Source organism: Sturnus vulgaris, chromosome 6 (assembly GCF_052056855.1).
Source record: "Sturnus vulgaris isolate bStuVul1 chromosome 6, bStuVul1.hap1, whole genome shotgun sequence".
Taxonomy (NCBI): Eukaryota; Metazoa; Chordata; class Aves; order Passeriformes; family Sturnidae; genus Sturnus; species Sturnus vulgaris.
In genome coordinates this window covers 20,267,994-20,292,854 of record NC_142248.1, presented here as the reverse complement: position 1 = coordinate 20,292,854, position 24,861 = coordinate 20,267,994, and the positions used below count along the sequence as shown (strand labels likewise).

General features: G+C 35.1%; 1 long non-coding RNA gene across 1 annotated transcript in view; it reads left to right on the top strand.

The window, feature by feature from the left end:
• Window positions 1-24,499, top strand: part of LOC148223345 (uncharacterized) — a 111,199-nt gene extending 86,700 nt beyond the window's left edge. The window contains exons 2-3 of the long non-coding RNA XR_015804547.1: window positions 5,052-5,237; window positions 12,638-24,499. This is a non-coding gene — a long non-coding RNA (uncharacterized LOC148223345). The remainder of the gene's footprint in view (window positions 1-5,051; window positions 5,238-12,637) is intronic.
• Window positions 24,500-24,861: the final 362 nt, after the last annotated feature.

The window sequence follows — 24,861 nt, the reverse complement described above, 5'->3', positions numbered from 1 at the left end:
CATAATGGTGACCATAATTTCTCATTAAATGAGATTGAACTGCAGCTGATAGATCTGCAGACGTTGCTTAAATATGGTGGCAACATATGAGCTCAGGATACTAGAAAAGAAAATTGCTCTCCATGTAAGTTGCCACTTACTTTTTATGATTTTCAGCTACACTGCTCACAAAAAACTTATTGTGGGTTTCCTTTTAAAAACTATTTACTCTGCTCTACAGAAATACTGCTGTGCCTTTCTATTGCAAGTTCTTGGATCAAGAACACATGCTATCTGTTTTAAATATTTTATATACCATGATATATTTTAACAATGGAAGCAAACAGGTCTTCAGGTCTCAATTTTTACCACTACATGACATAAAAAATTGATGATAAAAATGCAGTCCCTGATCTTAAGTGTTCTGACATTTTCTTCATAAGCTTTGAGATAACTGTAAAAACGGATGAGTATTAACTTTCTTAGCCTAGCTCATTCTTGGAAATTTCCTCCATTGTTACTAACCAGGCTTAACCTTGACTAGTTTGTCAGGTCTAATAGAATCAGAGCACAAATGGCTGGTACTGCCTTTCTAGGCACTCTGCACCACATTTCTGTACTACTTAACCAATTTAGTTTTGAACCCCTGACAGATTAGACATTGTTAAAATGAGGTAAGTGGTCAGAGATCAAGTTTAGATAAACCTCAGTATAGACTTGATCTGATGCTTGGTACTTAAAGTCAACACAGTGAAATCCAGCTGTGAAAGTAAAAGGCAAAAAAACGAAACATTAATTTAAAGTGCAACATGAGAACAAATGCAATCCATATATTGTTAATACCTACATAGAATGTACTATCAAAAAATAAAAATAATTTTTATTATTTTTTGAGCCAGAAAAAATGAATAATGTAGTTACTCTTGCGGCTGTCTTGCAGTAAAAAAAAAGTCCTTTTTTTGCTAAAGTGACATATGATGATATCTTTCCAATAGACATACACATGAGGAAAGAGAATGTAGTAGATGAAATATGGAAATTGGAACAATTTGATATGATTGCTGCTCCTATAAAACCAGCATAAAACTGCATTAACAAAAGCAAGGCATTAATTATAAAATTTATATCATTATGAGTTGATTAGCTTTAGTAGCTCTTGTGTATTTAAATGCACAGTTCAGAGGTAGTATTGCTGTACTTAAATTGATTTCCCTCAGAGCAGTACATGATGTGGTATTTGATGCCCTTCAAAGGACACTATTAGCCAAGCTATAAAGTGTCTGATTTTATTAGCTTTGCTGGATTTTATCAGTTTGTAAATGTGTTATTTTCTCCATTTATTGTGCCTATGGGATCTAGAGATAGAGTGAGCTTCAACTTAATATGTTGTTGGAAAGTAGCAGTGGTCTTACTTTAGCACTCTGCACTGTGATGCAGTGACATTGAAGGTAGAGTCATGAAAACGCTAATGTCAGGACCATTTATCAAGGCAATTCCTCACTGCTATAAAAGTCTGCTGTGACATTGAATTCAACAGTAGTTTTTTGCCTTAAATAGTGTGTTCCTGTGCTGTAAAACTACCAAACCCCAATAACAGAATAAGATGTATTTAATAAGAAGAAAGTAAGTCACAGATGTTTGACAAAGGAGAAAAGGTAAGCTGTTAGCATGGAATTCTAGGATGTAGGAGCTTCAGGAAAGGTTTAGTTGTCATCACCTTTATTTAAGATTTGAGGGTAATATACTGCAGCAGAATCCAATTTTTCTTATAACTCTTAAAAATAGCACAAATATTGGCTGGGGTACTCAGCAGAAAATATTTTGCAATGTGCTGGTGTAAAGGGCCCACCTAGCACAATTTAATGCCTAGTGTTTTTCAAAGCCCTCTTAAATTAGTTAGCAAATGAAAATATAAGTATGTACCACATCTTTTGTGCAGTCTTATTCCCACATCATTGTCTTCACACTCTATTCTGATTTGTAGATGAGTCATATTTGCAACAATATATATTCAGAATATTTCCTTACCTATTCAAGATTTTCTGAAAACCAAGGCAGACACCACTTGAACATCTCCACAAAAGTGGAAAGTCCAGAACTCTGAAGTATATTCACATGTTTTGATTAGAAATTTTCTTCATAACAATGAAAAAAATCAAACAAATTAAATTAGAACAAATATATGAGGAAGAAGATGCCTATAAGTTATTAGATGAAGGATATACTGTAGACTTTTAAAGGGTCTTTTAATGCACTTGCATAAATATAAAACATTATATATATTAATACTATGCTTACTCTGTTTAGCTCAGTAATGGTAGCTCTTAATGACAGTAATTCCTTTCATTTAAATAAATATTTCTGGTTGTTTTAGATACTTGCATTTACTCCTGTGTTTAACTATAGGAATTAGATTCAGAAATAGGAGTATTGATGCAGTAGTAAGGCATTCAAAAGATGAACTATGAGAGTGAATAAGTTAATATTTTGAAGTTAAAAGCCTTGGAATGGACATTTTAAATAGTAAGATCTCCAAGAAAAAAGGTTGCATAACACATGAATGGATTTAGAAAAATCCTGAGAACAAAAGATAAACCATGAATACAAAAATTATTTAAGGTCATGAAGACGATTCAGTATAATGAGCTTTTATTACATTCATCAGTGTACAATGCAAAAAATATAAATTCATGACTGCAGGTAAGAATTAATGCTGCTGGTTTCTCATCCTAAAAACAGCTTTTTTTTTTCTTTCTAAGTAATATTAAATTTGTAGAAACAAGAATATATCTGTTTACTATCCCTGAAAAAGGATTCTTCAAGCTTGTTGCTAGCACAGTCTTGGCATTCATGAGACTCCTTCACCAACACAAAGGTGATAGATAGTATTAAGTGGGAAAACCACTCACTGTCAGAAATAAAGGGATGAGGCATAGACTTAGATTCTCTAATCATTCTCAAGTCTTTATGTTCAGGGGTAAATACACTTACCTCTCTCAGTTTTTACTAGATCATTTTTAAAATGAGAGTCATAACTGGGAAGCATTCTCTGTTTTACCTGTTTTAATACAAAAATGCCCCCGAGTAGCCTTCAATTTTTAAAATTTGATATACTCTTCCAGTCTCACAGATTTGGCATCTGCTCTGAATCTGTTTTGCATCTATGACCAAGTCAAAAACAGAAAAGGGAAGAAAAGGTTCCTGAAAATACTTTTTCATTTAATTAGCTATAGCATTACTATAAACTGACTGTATTCGATTAAAGATGATAAAGATGTGTCTAATACTGTCCTGTGCAGGCAGCCCTGAAGCACAAAGGGACAAACAATACAGGCTACATTTTTTATGTGTAATATTCAGATATCTAACTTTTCCAGTGAGGCCATTCAACTTGGGTCGTAAGATGACTGCAGCTCATTACTAAATTGCTTTGCTTAAAAGATTCAGCTTGGTCTTTTGCACTCTGTTTTTTGTGTAGCTTGTAAAGGAGTAGCATGTATAGTGTATGAGAAAATGAGGTCAAATTTTAATTGCTTTTTAATTTTCTAATGGAATGTCACAGGAACTTAGCAAGGAGGGATAAAGATTTAGAGGGGAAAAAAGTCTCAGAGACCATTGAACTACTAGAAATGGTGAAAAGTAGACTTTCTGGTAGGATTCTGGAAAGACAGACTGGTTGCTAAGAGTGGAAGAGGATCTTTTTCCGAGACAGCCTTTTTCAGCAGCAGCATTTATTATCTCCATGATTCCCCTTGTTTTCTCCTCTTTCACTCCACCCAGTGGAAAGAGGACAAGTGCTCCAGATGCAGCCTTACCAATGCAGGAGAGGTGAAATATGCTATGAACTCAGGTAAACATACACATGCTTTCTTTATGTATGGCACTGAAACATGACTAAAGAGATTGCAGTGCAACTCCTTGTTCACACAGTGTCTCTTTTCTAGGAGCAATTCCCAAGATCTCATTCCACTTTAAGGAAGGAGAGTAAACTTTTTATTAGTTATACAGCTTCTCTTCAATTGAACTCGATAGGAGAAATTTAGAATTCAGAGTAAGCTGGTATTACTTTCAAGAAAATATCATACTTCAAATCTGATTTGTTTTTTTTGGTGGGTTTTTTTCCCCAAATAAGAACAATTGACTAGAATTTTTTTTCATCAACAGATTTTTAAAATTTTTAGATAAAACAATGATCAGCCAACCAAATCAGTCAACAGAATGTATTCTGGGATTATAAAATAGTAATAAAATTTAGAATTCATAACTGCACATGATAGTGTGTTACACGAGAACCAATATTTATTGATGTATCCTGAAAATAGCTTGTTGCTAGGTGTATCAGAAATCAATAGTACTATACATGTATAAAATTAATTTTTTTTTGGTAGTTGAAGAAGACTGTTTTTCTTACAGCATTTTTAAAGCAGATTACCATGGTTGCTTTAGAGTATCCTAAGATTTACAAGCCCTAGCAAAATATAAGTGATCAAGTTAAACAATTACCTATGAGCAGTTACTCTGAAGAAATTACTGTCATTAGAAAATCCTGGTCCTAAAAATTTATAAATGTCAATAAATTTTACATAAGTTTTTTTTTTATAATTTATGAGATCAAAATGTTTTATAGGAATTTTTTGTAATATTTTTAAGCAATTTTTTCTCATATAAATTAATCTTAATTTTAAAAAGTTTGAAAAAGCAGAATGTTTTATTTTTTTAAATAAAATTACTCTTTTTCCACCTACAAATGTTCTTTCATTTGAGAAAGAAAACAATGTCATTTTGATAGAAAATCCAGTAGGTGTCTGATCTAGTTAAAAAACTTAAATATAGTATTTTATATTTTTAATTAATTGTTCATGTCTTAAATCTATCTCCTAACCTCTATTTTCACATTATTAAATATCAGAAGAATCAGCATAACCGATGAATTGAAATACTTTGTTAAAGAGGCAATGTAAAGTAATAGCACAATGTATTAAGAAAAATATAAACTTTGAGGGAGAAATAAAATATGTCCACAATAATTCCTTTGTAGAAACCTGATGCCTATTAACTCTTTTTTTCCATAGTGTCTGTTTTCTTGGATATAAATTTGGAGAAAAGAGAAGAGAAGAGAAGAGAAGAGAAGAGAAGAGAAGAGAAGAGAAGAGAAGAGAAGAGAAGAGAAGAGAAGAGAAGAGAAGAGAAGAGAAGAGAAGAGCTCACAATATGTCAAGGGGCATAAAGGAAGGCTGGAGAGGGACTTTTCTGCAAGGGTAAGCAGTGACAGGAAAAGGGGAAATGACTTTAAGCCGAAGGAGGGTAAATTCATATTAGATATCAGGAGAAATTCTTCACTGTGACACTGAGGAGATTATTGGAACAGGCTGCCCAGAGAAGTAGGTGGCCTTTCTAAGAACTTTGTGATTGTATGACACTTACAAATAAAATAAGCTGCTTCTTTGCAAAGAAGTAAACAATATATTTTATCACCACAGCAGCTAAAACTTGAGATACACTAACAGTGTTATACTTTGAGGATAGTATGAAACCAACACTATTGGTATCTTATGCAGAAGATGATTGTGAAATCACTGTGTTAAATGGAATTAATAGCAAGGAATATCAGGAGCTTTGGTCATGTTTCTGTATAGGATTGGTCATCCACACCATAAAGATTACTTTAAAGATTGTTTCCACACAATTCCAGCTCTGCAAGCTGCTTTTACAGAATCTACAAATTGCCAAGTGTTGATATTAGATGTTAATGTTTGCTGATAATTTTGTCTCAGTCAGTAAATCATGCAGCTGCACTGCCAAGGGTCAGTCGTCTTTCCTCTGTGACAGGATCCTTAAACAACCCGAGGATTATGGCACTCCCAGGAATATGTGGTAATTTCTCAATTGTAATTTGGCATTGTACTTGGTTAATATATAATTGTAGATATGTATACCTGATTGTGAGCAAAATGTTTGAAAAGTAGTTAGGAAATTTAATTTAATTTCACTTCACCTAAGTGTCTGGGTATTTTTGGCTTTCGATGCCTGGGTCAAGGTACTGTGGTTGTGTTTTATATGCTATGGTTTGCTCCTTGTCTCTTTTAACAAAAGAACAAAATTGAAGCAATGGCTTGTTGATGTTTCTCTTACCATAGTCTGTGGTGTTCCAGTGTTCAGCATGTAAATGTGAATGTGTTCAAGGATATTGAACAGCTAAGAAATATAAGCTATCATACTTAAAGTAAAAATGTAATTGTGGTGACAAAATTGTGGCTTAATTATGACAATAATGTTTGTTTACCAAGCTATTTTTGTATAGCCCTTTTATTATTTGTGATTCTGAGGATAAATGCTGCTTGCTGGTAGACGTGACAAACCTACAGCAGAAGCATAGTCTCATTTAATTAATTTTTATTAAGAAAAAGAAGTTTTGTTATTAGGTTTTAATACTTCTCCTTTTGCTATATCTGTAGTTAAATCCTTTTGCTTAAGGTTATATTAGAGAGAATAATCCAGCAGAGACACTACCAACGTACATGATTAAAGTTCCATGAAACTGAAATTGCCTGACACTATCCTTGACCAAAGAAAAAGATAGGAAAGTCACTTATTTTTATTACCATATTCTTTATACAGCTATATTTGTATTTTCTCAAGATCTGTCTACATTTATGTTCTTCTATCAAACATGGTTCTTCTGCATTGCTTTCTAAAATCAATGCAAGAAAATCCATTTCAGAAGAGGAATAAAGGTTCAGGCTGTCAAATTTCAAAATAAATTTTGTTGGTGGTTCTCAGTAACCATTTGGAAGTTAATCATAAAAGCGGTCAGCTTGAGGTAGTTATTGCTTGAGATAAATAATACTTGGCAGGTTTATTTTAGTTTTCTGCCTACAGGCCTACCATTCTGCCACTGGCCGTTTGCCTTGATGTCTGTCATCTGGTTTTGATCTCTTCCCCATTAGTGTACAAAATAGATCAAAACTAGGCAATAAGCCATTTGGACTCTGTAAGGTCAAACGTTTTCACTCCAAAGGATATGAAGGCAACTGCTTGCCAATAATTTTAACAAAATGTGAGAGAATTCAGAGCAAGTATATCTTCAACTGGATTTTAGCCATGAAAGCACATAATCTCCACTATAGTGTTGTAAAATTTGGAAACAGATACCTAACAGAAGGCTATCTTGAGATTATGAAGAGACAACTGTTTGGCTCATTATAAAGTCAGATGCATTCTATGGCATTTGAGTGGACAGCAGAGACCCTGACATTATGCATGGTCCATTAGAAGTGAATTTGAGTTTGGTGATTACATTTGCATAAACAAAATAGTTAATATATACATGAATCATCCTGAAAATACCATGCTACCTCTTTAATACATAAAGTCTTAATTTAAAATTGAAGCACTATCTATTTCACTTTGCAATTAAAAAAATTATACTGGCTAAAAAAAGCAGGAATAGGAATGATGACATGAGGGAAAATCAGATACCTGTTCAAGTGCCTTATGCCTGATCATGCACTGGTTAGCCCTTTCCTTGTCTTGCCATAGTTACAATGAAAAATAGATAGCATGGCAAAGTGCTATCATTATAGTATCACATTTAATGCATTCATGCTTTAGTTAAGGGTGATGGATCTTTTACAAAATTTAGTATTATAATTTTGCTATTCTATTTTGCACTTTTCTGCAGCCTACCATCCTGGACTTTGGTAAAATATTGGCCAAACTGGGATCAGTGGCAAAACTCTCACTGATATCAGTATGGCCAAAGTTTCAATCACAATCTTTGCAATAATGTAAGTCTCTGTCAGCTAGTCAAATATTCCTGTCTTATGCTTGATGGAAGAATAATGTAAAATGTTTTTGTGATGCTTCAATTGATTTGACTGATGGAGTGTTTATTTTTAATAAGGAAGGGAAATTCAGACACTGGACCTTATATACAGGCATAGATTTATTACTTTTGGTAGCAAGTACCCGTTGCCTATCAGATCATGTCACATATGATCAAAAGTGAATGATTAATTTCTGCTTGTTGGTTAGACATGTGGATAACTAAATCTCTAAAGTACTAATATATTCAGATTAATTGTCAGTAATAATTTTTCTAGCAACCTGATATAACATTACTTCTTGTAGGTTTGCAGGGTGGTATTGCCAAGGAAGAAATACTGTTGACTACATAAAATATTCCAGTGTATCCATGTCAATGATTCATTCAAGAAAATTTCTCATACATCTATGCTAATAATGCTAAGGGATTTCGACCTGTAGTGAAGTTTTATCACCATTTTCATTCTCTTTTTTTCACTAGTCTTGCTCACCTAGGCATTCAATAGCTGTGAAACACTATATCATTTTAGACTTGGGATTGTCTTGGATGGTAAATATTTGTCTGTTTTACTGAGCAATTCTTGATAAATATAATACTTACAACTGTTAATATATATGAAGAAAAAATTGCAAATATTGCAGATTAAATTAGAAATTAGCTCTGCTATTAAACATAGCAATGATTTATGCTGGCCTCAGCATGATATGAGGCAGGGGATGTATGGCAGGAAATCGATTAGAAGTAACTTTAGAATATTTTTTCTTTAAATGATGAAGTTTAGAAATGATTACACAGATCCTGGACAATTAATTTGCCGACTATTTTATCTTTAATCAACATTTCCCATTTTTGAAACATTCATTTTTAATAGCGTCCTGCAGTATTCCACTTTATTTTCAAGACACAAACCCAAAGCAGGCACTTTCGTGGCTGAGAAAAATTATTCAATAATTAAGAGTACCTAAGAAGAACCCAAACAAAATCTGAATTTATGCTATGTTATGTAATGTAGATATATGACATTATTATACTTTGACATAAGGCTGTTATATTCCTGCAAGTGCTACTGTTCAGGCATTTATTTACATGCACAATCCATTTTATGGCAAGCTGAAAAATAAATCTTTTTCAGCCACTTAAATATAGTTTACAGAAAAGACATAATGACTGGACAGAAATAAGTAAGCAATGATATTTATTAAAAGTACAGAAAGCGTGGTGAATTTGCCTGTCAAAGGAGGTGCCCAACATAGGGAAAAGCATTTTTCACTAGAATGAATTTTTGCTCTACTTTCTAGACTCTCTCTTAAAAATAAAAAAAAAAAATTAAAAAAAAAAAAAAAAAAAAAAAAGGAAAAAAATGTAAGATTGAGGACAACATTGAAATATATATTTCCATTCGGCTTAAAAATCCCCCAGTAGCCTGTAGATTTTAGTAATCTCTAAATTTATTATTGTGGTTTATTAAATTTTAGAACATATTTAGTAAATGCAAAAATGCTAATATGCATGGTGAAAGTGTTAGTTACTAAGTTGATACAGCCTATTACTTTGCTGGCAATGGCAGGTGACAAGGGAGCAGTGCTGTTCTAGCCATCAGCAAAATTCGGGCATAAAATCAGACATACAGTAAAGCACCTCCAACATTTAAAAAGGGTGTACTTTTTATTGATAATAAGGGCTAATCTTGAGTTAACATATACTGTTGGAGCTTAAGAGAAATCTCTGGAGCTACTGCCCTTCAGTGCAGTCCAGTAGCTGAGCCACAGAACACGACATAAAGCTCTAGTGACACCAATCAATCAGTGGGTATTTGTTGGAATGATGATGGGTAGCATGTGCTGAACAACAGCTGAGGAGTTTTGTGCTTGTTTCTTTTCTCAGCAGTTCTTTTTATTCTCCCTTGCAACATCTTATTAGTTATTTTTATAAAATGGGATAAAACCTACTTGTCTCACTCAGGGGTAGAGGGAAAAAACTTGAATCTGTTCAAATTGATGTAACCTTTTTTTATATAAAATATTTTCGGGACATGTCTAGCACAAAACCATGAAAGATGAGATCCGTATGCACTCCAACTTTAACTACAAGTGCAAAATGGAAAGACATCTGTCAATCTCTAAAATTAATTGGATTGAGATATCTCAGAAAAATAAAGAGATACCATAGAGAAGATCACTTCAAAAATGTGCCAAGAACAATGAATTTTATGTTTTCTGCTTTCACTTTTCTTGTAATTTATCAGTCTACTCTGATAATAGAAAGATAATAAGGTAGAGGTCATCAGGAAATATGTGTGTTATATACTGGCATTTGGCTAGGAAGACAGCTGCTCTAGATGCTTACAGTTTTCAGCCTGAGGACATTGTTTATCTTAGCAGCCATTTCACTACAGCTCATAAACAGATCACATCAAAACTTGTCGTAAGAAATCCCTGCATTTCTATGTCGGCCTAGCTGAGACTGACAGTGCATCCTGTGATTTGAAAATGAGCTATTCCAAAGTGCTTTAAGGATCAGAATTGAATTTAAGCTATCTATAAGGTCAATTACACAGCCTTGGGGAGACTAATGTTCTTTATGAAGTGGGGAAATAGGCAGGAAAAGGTAGTTGTACCAAAGTATCTATTTAATATTTGTAAGCTTTATAAAAAAGTATTCACTGTTGTATTTTGCACATGGTTTGATTCAGAGAATTGTTATGGCATCAAAATCCTTAATGTATTCAAAACCACTTACTTTATAGATCCCTGTCAGCTTTTATCAGAGTAGTATTGTGATTTTTTTTTCTTAGCTCTTCTGGCTACACATATAGCCAGAATTCAAGGTACCCAAGAATTTCAGGGTGAAACGATGTTGCTTATTAATACAGGAGTTTATAGGAGAGTTATAAGGGTCACGATTTTCTTCTTAATTACCTTTGCAGGAGGAACAAATCTTTTTTAGTTAGTCTGTAAATTAATAGAATTGCAACATATGTCTAAAATTACAAAATTTATAAAACAGATAAAGCTTTTCCTTCCTCTTCCATTGGAAATGAGTGTTCATGAGTAGATTTTAACAAATATGACAAAATAAAATTTTTAATTCCTATCTCATTTAATCATGAAAGGACTTGGACTGGGAGGGACCTTGAGTTCATCTAGTTCTAACCCCAGCCATCACAGGCAGGGACACCACCCAGTGGATCACATTCCTCAGGGCTCCATCCAATCTGTACTTCAAAACTTCCAAAGATGGTCCACCAACACCTTGGGGCAACCTGTTCTAGTGCTGTAAGGACATTAAGAATACAGTTTCCTGTCTTAAAACACTGTCAAGGACACAGAAAGAACATGAGGATAAGCCAACACAGTGGGAATTTGAGACGAGCATAGAAGGGAGGAATTTGCAACTAGTTTGTGATCTGAGAGAGGCTGGTTTTGGTTGCTGTCCTTAAAGCAGCACAAAAGAAATGATTAGTTACTCAGAAATCTGAAGATAAAATAATACTAACTTTACAAGATTTGGTGAAGTAAATGTACTACCATTTAAATGCAGAAAAGGAGAAGAGGTTGCAGGCAGTGTGATTGCCTTGGAACGCTTCAAGCACAGCTTTGGGATGTGCCTGAGAGAAAGAGAATCACAGGAAGAATTTCGGGATATGGAACAGTTCTGTAACATTTTCAGAAACACAGTTTTATAACTCAAATTTTTTGTGTCCGGTGGAGGATTTTGGAGAAGGTGAACAGATCTGTTCTGATAAAGAACAAGATGTAGCATTTTCATTAATATCTCTAACTGAGGAAGTTTGCATTGACATCTGATGATGAGGATGTAACATTATGACCCTTTAATTAAAATTAAAACCTCAAATGATTGTCTAGGTCATTGAACTGCTATTAAAGCAGTGCCATATGCAGCTACCAAGATACCAAAGTTTGGCCATAAATCGGGTGAGGTTGATATCCAGTCAGCATTAATGCAGTGAGAGGCTGGGAAGCTGGGTGTACTACCCAGGCGGCAAAGAGTTAAAATCACTGGAGCAAATGGAGCAAGTGGTGTTATCTGCCAAGCTGATAAGGTTAATTTATGGCTCCTGGGTGAGAAGCAGATGCCTGCTAATCTTGACCCTAAAAGAAATTCAGAGACTGCAGTGCACTCACTCTGAGCAGCACTTACAGTCCCTAAATAAAGAATTGCTGGTGTATCACAGTGCTGAATTTTTGCTGCAGCAGAAAATGGATTTTCTGAAGTTACAGATGATTTGGCTCCACTAACAGCTGCATCACCCAACATTGCAAACCTAACATCCACAATGCAAGTGCCCAGGTACTTGGACATTGTCGGGGTGGTTTCACACTCCCTTTCTAATTCTCTTATCTGGCCAGTTTATTGCAGGCAATTGAAAGATAATGCTGCACCTTTAACCACCGCTGTGCTAAATTTTCTGGAACTGGTAACAAACTCAGATAGCAGCAACCTTAGATGTAAAAGATATATCTTTTATGATTCCAAGCTGGAATCATGACAAGGCTCAATTGGTGCTTATCTGGAAGGGAGAACAATACTTACAGACACCTTCAGAGGTATAGGCATTCACGCCCCAGGACACAGGCTGTGCTTCTCCAACTTCTACAAGTATTCTCACTCCCTCCAGACATGAAATGAGACAGAGATACCCTGAAAAGGTAGGGGAAGTAACAGCAGCAGTGTGGCAAGCATTTAGTGGAATAGACTTTCAGAGTCCACCTGAGAAATATAAATTCCAAGCTGCTAAACAATTTGAGCTACTAAGGGGTAACCTGTCCAGGGACCAACCCCTTTGAGACTTGTATTATTTTCTTTTTCCAGGAATGATGCCAGCACACCTTCACTGAAGGAACCAGTTCAGAGTGGGGCAACTGCCAGTGGATGTACATGAGAAAGCTCGCAGGAAACAGAGAGGAAGATGTGATAATGACTCTGCCCGAAGGCCCTTTTAACTTTTGGGTTACTTTACTAGTAGACACAGGAAAGAAATCAACAGTTAATGGATTGTTCCTTCTTTTTAATAATTGGTACATAGTAGGCCGAATTTTCACTTTTCATTTTACAGAAATCTGCCAACAGATTGTTTTCTGCTAACAGAAAACAGGCTGCATGGAAGCCTAAAGTCTGAGGCAAATAACTCATTAAGTACCTCAGCCTTCCCCATATCTGTTGCCACTAATTCTCTCTTCTCATTTATCAGTGATCTTTCTTACTCTTGACCTTTCTTTTCTGACCGATATACTTATAGAATCCCTCCTTATTCTTCACATCCTTTGCCAAGATCCATTCCATCTGTTCTTGTCTTTCCTTATCCCATCATTATACATCCAGACTGCATTCCTGTATTCTCTCTGAGTCACCTGTCCCTGCTTCCACTGAGTATTTCTTTCTTACTGTTCAGTTTGAGGAGCAGATCCTTGCTTAACCATGCTGGTTTCCAGCCTGCACTGCTTGATTTCCTATCCATCAGGATGCAGAGCTCTTAGTCTAAGAAAAGTGGCCTTCAAGACCTGCCAACTCTGGTCAGCTCCTCTGTCTCTAAGAACAGTTTCACATAAGATTTCATTCGCCATCTCCTTTAACAGCTAGGATTTGCTCTTCTAAATTTCAGAATCCTGACTTTGTTCCTTCCCCAGCCAAAGTTTTCCCAGATCACAGACTCGACCATGACATCCTTGGTACATCCAAGGCTGTCTCTGATCTTTCTAATGATCTCATTCACACTGATAAGCACAACAACCAGTAACTCTTCTCCTCTGGGATAGTTTCTCCAATACCTGGACCAGGAGTTCAGATGCACTCCAGGAGTCTCCTGAATTGCCTATAGCCTGCTGTATTGCTTTCCCAGCAGCTATCCAGGTGGTTGCAATTCCCCACTGGGATGAAAGCCTGTGAGCACCATGATTGTTGTAGTTGGAAAAAGAGGCCTTGTTAACACTTTGCCCCTGAACAGGAAGACTGTGACTGACACCAAACACAAGGCATCCCTTGTTGCTCATGTCCTTGATTTTTATCCGCAGGCTCTCAGCCTGGTCATGGCTCTTATTCAGAATCGGTTCTTTCTGACCTAAACATTCCTGAAGAGAGAGCAACACACCCCTGCCCTTTCTTAGAATCCTAGAATATGCTGAATTGGAAGGGATCAAGACCCTTCCCCAGGAAGGGACCTGGGGAGCTCGTGGCCCTGTGCTGGACACCCAAGAACACTTGGACAAAAGGGCTCAATTCCTGGACCCTGCATACGACACTTCTTCACAGACTCTCTTCTCTTAAAGTTTCTACTTTCTGCATGTTATGTTCTGGCTGTAACAGAAGCATTATTTTCAAGGTTATCTTCAAAGTATGCTATGGGATTTAATCAGAGAGCTTGCAATCAAATTAACAAAACAAATATGTATCTAAAATACCTAGATTGCTTAAAATCATCTCACTGGAAAAGATTTATTTGAGGTTATGTAAGTAGCTGTGATAGTATTTTACGATTAAAGCCTTTCATATTTCTGACATCTGCTCAAATTTGTATATGCTTGATTCTATACACATGAACATATACTGGTAGATAGAAGTCAATGCACTTTATGGCTGCATTGACCTATGGATCATATAAAGTAATATAATAGTAATAGTGAGTGAGTACATTATTATGGCTGCAGAAAAATCAGAATTAAATGTGTTTTTCCCTAAATTAGAGCCTTACAGCATTTCCACCATACAAAGCAAATAAAGTATAGATTCTGTAAACCTATCTTAATGCCAGTCACGGGTTTATGCACAGAATCACGAACGGGACGGGACTGCTGTGGAATGTGTCTCGAGCTGCTTTATTTTCCAAGCATCAGTCTCATTACATGGTTGGGACAATGGGAAGATGCCAGCAGCTCAAGTCCTTGGCAGCAGCCTCAGAACGTGATGTTACAACACACTTTGAAAGTTTTTTGACCAATCACACAAAACAAAAGCATATTGACAGTAGTTTTATCCAACCATTATAAGTACACGTACCTTCGGTTAAAACAATGCTTGCTTATTTAGAATACAATATCTGCTTGTAAGCCTTAAAATACAATGCAGAGCTCCATTATTAAGCTTAGAACTTCCTAATATCTTGCTAGATATACTTTTCTGCAGCTCAGGGAGTTAGTCTAGCCAAGCGTTAATGCACAGACCATTGTTTTATTGTTCTTGCATTCTACATCTCATTTCACTTTTCTGGTGACAAATCTTATGGCTACTGCTTAGCTCTAATTACAGTTCTGCTGTTTCTGAGGCCTGCTTTTTTGCTTTCCCAAACTCTTCTGATTTTAAGGATTCCCACACTTTCTCTAAGTTTATTGCTCACTGGAGTGGAAAGTGTCATGATCATGACTCGATAAACTCTTGGGTGAAGTATAACAGGCCTGGCAGGTTACTAAGTTCAGAAAATTCACAGTGCATACTGCTTGTAGCACCAATATAATGACTGTAGGTGGTAGTAAGGGAAATTTTGATTGTACTGGTGCTCCTAACATCAGTTCTTTATGCACACATCTGGTAAATCACTCTGTTAAGGAATATGAACTTGAGATCAGTAAAGCCTCCACCTGAATGGTCTGTATTCCTGTCCAATAAATAGGAAAATGTTATAATTCTTTTAAATTTTGCTTATTCTTAATGCAACTACACTGGGTTTAGGCTGCTGAATAACGCTGATAGATATAGATTTTTAAAGCATCATAGAAATATTCAAGTCTAAATTCAGGTATTTAATATAAGACTCCTCTTTTATATCCTGGCAGCTTAGGAGATTCGGAGACATATGCAGTTTTTAATTTCTGACTTTTTTAGCAGTTAAAGCTTCTGGCCAGAACTCATAACTGTTGGACTGATAGACAGGATGGACTGATTAAGATTCTTGCAGCATTAAATTCCAAGTGTCTCTGTGCAATTTCTTCTTGACAAACAATTTTGGAATTGTATTAAGATTCTTCATTATTTACCACATACATTTCCTTCTGCTACTGATGAGTGTTTCCACAAGTCATTTCACTGTATTAGCAGGGAACACTCACCTCAAAGGTGACCTTACTGGCCCAGAATAATCATCTAGCTAGTCACAGTGTCAGACAGTGAATGGAATCTCTTCCTATAATGAGTGCACCAGGGATGGTACTCCATGATAAATGGATACAGCTCTGAAATGGTGTCCAGGCTATAGCCAGAAGGGAGGGCTTCCATTAAAATTAATAGCTTGCTTGCTCTGTTTTTATCAATGTATTACTGAAATTGTGTTCTTTCAAGGTTGCACAGCTGGTTTAATGCTGATTATGTTTTAAGCCACAGTGGATAATTAAAAAGGATAAAATGAGGGTGAGTTTATTCATAACAGAAAAGATGCCAAGAACTATACAACCAAGGCATTTATCAATAAAACAAAAAAATCTAAAGATAAATTTACTGCGAAACCATTTGTTTCTGAGCTCACTTTCTTCTTCTGTAGAAGAAATAAGTTCTATTAAAATATTTTCAACATATTAAAACAAGTCTCTTTCTGTTGCAGATAATCTTACATGAAGACAGGAAAGCAAAATGCCATGAGTTCCCTAAATATAATGGATTTAAAGCTAGTACTAATTAAAGAGAACATATCCTCTCAGTCCACTCCAGATCATACAACTGAGATCAGACAATTGACCATGCAATTAATAGAGACATGATTTCTGAAAGAAATTGTGCTATTACAAAGTCTATATAATAGATTATAAAGTTCCATGTTATAAAGTTTCATTTCATTAATTAGTTCATTTCAGGGAATGGGGATTTATTGCATGTACTGAATGCCAAGTCTCATTAACACATCTGCAATAATATTTGACCACAGAAGTCCTACGAATTTGGTCAGGAAACTTATTCCCTCAGTTTCTTCTACAGTATTTTAGAAGTGGCAAGAAACTTATTTTATGATTTCACTGGAATGCTGCCCAGAGAGATCAAGAGGTGTTACCTGCATATTTCTCAATGAAATCTGCTTTGGTTCCTCTGTTTTCACATTAAAAGAAAATTGCCTTGCTCCAAATATTTTAATCCTCTTGTTTTCTAAAAATGAGACAAGTTAAGCTGTTTAGATGGCCTGTTACCATTTCAGAAGGGCTTATGAGAGACCATTGTGCATACACAAAGTAATGTGATGGCATGCAAATCTGTAAAATAACCTGAGAAAAACACTTTCAGAATTAATGGTTTTAATAAATGGTCTGATACAAAATGTATTTTTGTGAGTCAGAATCTGCCCATAGAAATTCATACCAATATTGTATAAGTATCTGCAGCCACTACATTTTGTGGAAGTAAAATTGGAAGTCAGTGGTGCCTTTCAGTGAGCATCTTATGTTGTCTCATTTTATCAGATGAGGCGTGAGCAATGTAGAATCAATGTATAGAAAATATTGTTTCACAGCAGAGAACCGACATGGACAGAATTATGCTTTTTAAAAAGTTATTCTAGAGCTTATGTAATCGTCTAAAAGCAAAATTAGTTCCACATTATTTTGCTGACCAGCCTACTGGTTATTCACACTGTCATAATAGAAAAAAGTCATTACTTTTAGAGCACTGCATCAGCTTTTCTAAGGTACTGCACAGCAGACACAATTAAGAAATAACTAATGTTCTCGGATTCTATTTCTCCTGTCTCAGAGAACTCTTTAGAGAAAAATAGATTTTTTCCTCTAAGCCAGGATTTTATATGTGTTTCTAAGCACATTTTCCAAATCCTCCTCATTTAAGATTTCACATTCATTGTCAATTTTCAAGTGGATGAAAATAATTTTGCCTGAACTTCATCCATTTAATATCTGTAGTTATTTGCCTCAAGCCCTATCTCTGGAGAGGGAATAAAACCCAAACAGAGAAAAGTTATTAATAAATATTTTTAGGATAATAACAGGATTGAATAATTGATATGGAGTAGAATTTAGATTTCTTAGATCTAGAACTCAAGCAAAACTTACTTTTATTTGTCTGCCTGGAGTTTACCATTGCTGGGAATGGTTCAAAGCTGCATTCAGAGGAGGTTCAGATGACATTAGGAAAAATATCCTTTCAGAGAGCACTGTCAAGTAGGCTTCCTGGCTTCCTGGAGAGGTGGTTGAGGCTTGAAGCCTGTCAGTTTTTATGTTTTGACTTTTTTCAGCCCTGAATTGGTAAGGTAATTAGACTATATGATCATTGTTGGTCCCTTTAACTGAAAATATTCTATTTTATGTGTAGAAGTATTTATATACACTATATATACTTTAGCAATATGATATGTGGAGAACTTCCCAGATTAACTGGTCCAGTGTAAAAAAAGCCTTTAGAAAAGCTTTTAGAGTCTTCAGGCAAACAGTAATCACAAATTAGGTATTACAACAAAAAATGTAAATAAAAACTATGTTTTTTAACATTTATCAGCATGTGAATATAGCCTTTGGGAATCTCATTTATTACCTTCTATTTACATAGACTCTTATAAGAATTTTAAGTGGAAGTATTTCTAAAGACTTACTGTATTAAACATATATTAAACACTTACGATTTCTCTTTACTCTGAAAGATTGTTGCTCTGTTAGATAAAGAAATAAAAAGAATGTATTGCCTAATTTTCCCCATTTTATTTTATATTCGGGACTTATTAATCTTTTAGTGATCAGTTCTGGACTTCATTTGTACTATATTTATGACTTGAATCAATTCTTTCACAAGATGTGGACCTGCTAGAATGGGTCCAAAGGAGAGCCATGCAGATGATGAGGGGGCTGAAGCATCTCTCCTACAAAGGCAGGCTGAGAGAGTCGGGGTTGTTCAGCCTGCAAAAGAGAAGGATTTGGGGAGGCCTTACAGAACCTAAAGGGAGCTTGCAAAATAAAAAAAAAGAGAGGGGAACTTTTTACAAGGGCAGATAGTGATAGGATCAGGGGAAGTGGTTTCAAACTTTAAGAGGAAAAAATGCAGTTAGAGGTTAGGAAGGAGTTCTTTACTGTGAGGATGACGAGATGCTGAAACATGTTGCCCATCCTTGGGTGGCCCAAACTTGGAAGTGTTCAAGGCCAGGTTGGATGGAGTCCTGAGCAACGTGGTCTGCTGGGTGGGGTCGCTGCCTGTGGTGGTTGAGGCTGGAATGAGATGGTCTTTAAGGTCCCTCTCAACATAACTCATTCTATGATTCTGTGATTCTGTATAAAAGTGAAAAACAAGGGAACAAACACAGATGAAAGGAAGATTCTGGGAGACCTAGGATCATAAAAACATTGTCATATTGCAAAACCATACAGCTGAACAAACAACCCGAATGGTCAAAGTGCATTGGAAGACATATTAAGAGGATTATAATATGTAAGACATAGGATATCATTTTACTTGTGGCCTATGGGTTAAATGATATAATTACAAACACTAACAGTGATAATAAGAGAATAGAAGAACATGACTAGCAAATAAATTCAAGGAACTAAAATAATTTCATTTTGGGAAAAAACCCCCAAAACCAACCAACCAAAAAACAAAGCTCCAAATGAAAAGGCTTGCAGGGGACTTAATATGAATTTTCAAATATAAATATTTCAAATATGTACGGTTTGATTTGTTTACCTCCTGCTGATTTTACCTTTTTCTGTTGTTGTTCTGCTGCAATTAATATCTTAAGAAACTTTAGAGCATATGACAAAACACAAATCAATATTTACTAGTTCCAAAGAGGTAGATTTTTCATTTGAAAAAAATAAAACCAGGAGTTTTTTCACTATATCCAACGAAGACAAACATAATCATAATTGAAGATTAAAAGATTCAGTTTAGGCATTAACAAAAACATACTTTCTTATTATAAAAGAAATTAAGTACTGTCACTAAAAATTAAAAAAATATAAAATCTACATTTGCTAAGAATGACTTCATAAAACTTTCACAAATCAGAACATTTATTTCTCAAGTAAATATTTGAGCCACATCATGTTTCAGTTTGGTACCTGAACTATGACTTCTACCCATAGCTTGAACTCTTATTCTGCTGGAGTCAGCCAGCTATATCACATATAAACAAACATTTGCTCCTGGGCTCTGCAGTAGATTTTCTCTGAACTACTCTGAGGTTACAAGAGGAAGAGAAACTACCTTCACCTTGCTGGCAAATTCTGTCCATCCCTTAATCCCTACAGGGGAATTAAGATCGTTGGGCAGGGGACAGAGCATCAGGAGAATGTCTGGATTTCAGCACCGGCTGGTGTCATGAAAAGATGTTTAACTAGGGCACAGTGGCTGAACTGGCTTGGGGTAAAAGTGGGGCAACTTTTCGTGAAATTACTGAGATGCTTTCAGCAGAAAGCATCCTGTATTCTTTTGTTTTTCTCTTGTATGATATGAGAAAGATACCAAAAAATATGTCATGTTTGTTCTACAGTGCAAAAAAAAAAAATAGCATGCATTGATAATCGCTTTACTTTGTGATGCTCTTTTAGGAATATTCAAATAATACTAATAATTACTGAATTGGTTTGCAATGAAGACAGTCAATTTATTGTATCTCTGCAAATAAACAACTACGGGCTTTGCTATATAAATCATGTTCACTACTCTGCCTAACACTATGTTGTTCCTTATTCTCTCCATGCTCCTGAGATGACCCTTGCCACAGGAATGTGAAGAAGGTTGTGAAGTCTGCCTCCAATGTACACACATTCTTGGAAAAGAAACTGGGATAAGAAAGCTGGAACAGTGTTTCAGGAGTCAGCAAAGTCTGGAAGAACAGGGAAGCTGACAAACAGTAACCATGTCTTGAGTTATATCAGTGACTGAATACAGTACCAAGCCCATACAGTAATACTCCTTTGGATTTGGGTGCAGCATCCTATATTACAGCAGTGCTTCTCCAGCAGCTAACATGTAGAGCTTTTCAACATATTTAATTAGTTGAGATATGGTCCCACAAGTCTACAGTTTCCAGTTCCAGAAGCGTTCTGTTTGGAATAGCTCAGGTACCTCTGAACAGTATGGCACTCTTGCATAGAGCTATGCCTCTAGAGCTTTACCACTGTCAAACTTGTCTGGACATATACAAACTATGTTTTTATATAGATACAATCATAATCAAATTCAGATTTTTCAGTCATGTAATTTAAAGATTATATTGCAGTGAATAAGGACATACAAAATTAGATTTCAATTACAGCTTGCGACATTTTCTGCACAGAGCCTATACATTTATTTCCTCCAATTCAGACTGTAAAGTAACATAACTCATCAAATAAGCATGGTTTCATCATTATTTATTAATTTTGTTTTAATATCCCAGCAGATTAATAAAATGTTTTTTTATATCTTACTGAATGTAAAGGTCAATTAGTGTATGCTTCTGGTACTCTGAAATTCTGAAGAGAAGTATTAAACCCTTCTGCATCCAAGAAAGAATCAGATCAACATTATTGGTATTCAGCTTATTGTCTGATAACTTGCCAAGTGTTTTAGCAATAGATTGCACAAATACTTTGAAGTGCTGGAAATCTACAGTAGTATAGACACATATGCAATACAGAATTCAAAGTAACTGATTGGGTACCTCCTTAGATTAGATTTAAGGGTTTCTCTCCACTGATGCAGAAAGAAGGCATAGCAGATAGTAGTATAGCAACATTAAGGAACAGTCTTATTGTTATGAGAAACCTGAAGTTTCTGAATTCTTCATTATATTACAGGGAGCTGAGTTTTATCCTAAGAGAGTTGGCAACTGCAGAAAAGAATCTACGTGTACAGAATTTCAAATCTACATGAAAGAAAATTTCAGTGTCTGCTTTGTTTAGCTGCTGCTTGCAGTGTGAGGCTTGGTTTCCAGAAACAGTTCTGCACACACCTAACACAGCTGTGGATGCAGAAATGAAATGGGGTCTCCACTGTCCTTGAGATTCCTTTCTGTTACGTGTGTAAGCTGTAGGGGGGAACAGCAGATGTCACATAGCTAGAATGGGATTGCCTGTGTTTATAACAGTTATTCCCACCTTGTGGGCTTATGAGGTGCTTCTTTAGTTCATACACTAAATTCTGTCACTGAAGGAAGCAATCATAAATCCTTTTGCCTTCAGTAAGAATTTAATACCTGAGAATATGTAACAATACTCCATCCTGTATGGTATATAAAAAGCCCTTTCAATGACTGTGGAAATTCAGCCACCTCTGGGATTCAATATAACAACTGTCCAACAGGTTTGCATAATATTTCTCTTGTATTACAGAAATTGAAGAGATTGTTACAATTGTTCTGGTTTTTGCCTGAAACCTCAGAATAAACTCTAGGTGTACAAAATATAATAATTCTGCTTTGTTACCTGAATTTCTGTTTACAGAATATATGGAATATCCACTGACTACTGAATTTCCAAAAACCCTTAGATCTTTGTACTTTATGTTTTCTTCAAAGAAAAAAAAGGGCTTTAAACATTATAAAATACATGCTCTGTTAATATATATTGTAGAATGAATTGTGATTTATGTAGTATTCAAATATTACAAAAGATATAATTTATTAAAATTGTTTTAATATATTCAATATGTTATTCTGAATACAATAATGCATTGTTCTGAAAGTAGAAAAGGAAGATTTGTTAAACCATGATGTGGCATAACTGATCTAAAATCTTCTATTGCAAATACTACCAAAGGAAAGACAGACCTTATTTTTGTCCAGTAGACCTTATTTTCCCTGGATTTAAAATGTTATCTCCTTTCTCAATACCAGTTATTTTTCTTAGCTCCCTTCTAAGTTGCAAATGGAAAAAAAAGGAAAAAAATTAAATTCAGGTGTGAATACTATCAGTGCAATCCTTAATGAAGCCTTAACTGCAGTTCCCAAAATTATTTCTGCTAAAGTTTTTCAGTGTAGATTTTTTCTTTTGCACATACACACAGAGAGAGAGTTTGTTATTGGTATGAAAAGAAATGTATTAAAGATTTGCTTTTAAATTCCAAGATTAATGAGTTCAGAAATTCCTTCAAAACAAACCTCTCTTTTTTTTTCAGGCTTGGCATACGAGTGCAAGTTCAATTTTTTTTTAAATAAGAATTTGTTTGAAAACACTGAGACATTGGCCAGTGAAATCTCTCAACAGTATTTTCATATGATTATTATTCAGAAGAACCTGCAGAAGGTTGTAACTAATGGTTTCTACTGCATCTTGAGAAAAATACAGCTAATTTGCAAAGCATGTCTGGTACAGAATCAGCCAGTGTCCACTTATACCATATGCAACTTGGTAATGCACTATGACTTTGGGAAAAGACAACTGAAAACGGAAGGAAAGCACTCCTGCCACAGTATATTACACTGTCTGCATTCAATGTTTGTGCTTTATGTGCATGCTTCTGTTACAGAAGCTGGACTCCAGTATACTAATATTTTACAAGAATCTTACACTGAAAAGAGGAAGCAGAGTTTCCTGACCAAATGTTGTGTTGGCAACTGAAATGGCTGAAGGATGGGGTCACGCTGCAGAACAAAGGCTCTCTAGAGTGGGAAGCAGCTAATGATTACTTTTCTCATGAGTTTGTGAGTTGCTTCTCTGGTATGTTTTTTTGTGTGATTTATTAACTATTTTGGAAAACCCCACCTGAAGCTCTTACCAGCCTCTTACTTCTTTACAGTCCACAAACCAGACTCAAAAGGATGCAGAGTAAGTTTGATTTTCATTAGTAAATTCTGGTTTGACTAAAGAAGTTACAAAGGCCACAGAGGTTTGAATAGCTTGCTTTGTGAGTTTAACTGAGTCACAGTTATACACTAAAGTTTTGTCTTTTCTTTGTTGCTTTTGGAATGATGGATGACTCACGTTGATATTAAGCTCATTAGGTATGTCTTTTGGGAGAAAAACAACTACAAAACAGGTTTCATTTTAATTCCCCCATTCTTCAAAGTGCTTATTAAAATAGAATATAATCTGAGTCCCTGAGAAAATGGAAATAAAATGTCCTAATTGAAAGCTGTATTCCTTATCTTTAATAAACAATACTTTCTCTGCTAGTAGACAAGACCATTTATGTATAACGTAGGAAAAGGTCACTTATATTTCTTTTGTTTCTATATTCTTGACACCAATGTGGATTTTTCATTGTTTGGACTATTTATTTTGCACTTCTCTGATACAAACTCCTTTGGCATTTACTGGACCCTTTTCCCTATAGTCTGAAGTTCTCTTCCTTTTTAATTAGATTGACCTTTTGGTTCACTTGGTTGCCCTCAAAATGACTGAGAATGACTACTCTTTTGGAAGACAAGTTGAAATCAGCACAGAGAGACTGAAAACAGTCATGCGAAATAAAAATATTTTATGCAGCTATCCCAGCACTATAACTGCATAATCGTTATGTTCATAGCCTCTAACACAAAGAAATACTGGCCTCTGTAAATTTAGTGACATTTTAATGATGACAGGTTCTTTCTCATCTCCTTGAATGAATGCTTTTATACTGCACTTTGTGACTAATATTTTCAGAGTATATTTTTACTGTCCCATAATGATTTGCCTTTTTACCCTTCCAAGTTAAAAAGGGTAAACTTTGATTCTTTGCTTACAAAGTATAAGTTCATTTGCTACTGTTTATTGCATAGTCTATTTCTCTTCTACTGTTTAAGTTATATTTTCTGGGTTAAAGACTGAAATAAATGGAAGATTTGTTTTTGGTTTGTGGTGGTTTTTTTTTTGTTTTGTTTTTTTTTTGTTTGTTTTTTTTTTTTTTTTTTTAATTCTGAGGGTCATTAGACATCATTTGAGTAGTTTAGAAAGAAATAAGAGGATATACCTTTACAGGCTTATATAATTGCCCTAAAAAATTAATAGGTGGAGCACAATCTCTTTTTCATTTTTCACTAGGAAGACAATAATCAGCAAAATTCACATTTTCATTTAGAGCAGTTACTGCAATGTACCTAAAGCTAGGGAGTGAAGAACATGGTTTTTTTGGTCTTTTGGGTGGTAAGAAGGAACTTATATTTCATCTTTCCACTCAGTTGAAGGTCCTCTAATTTATAAATGAATATTGGGTCAAGA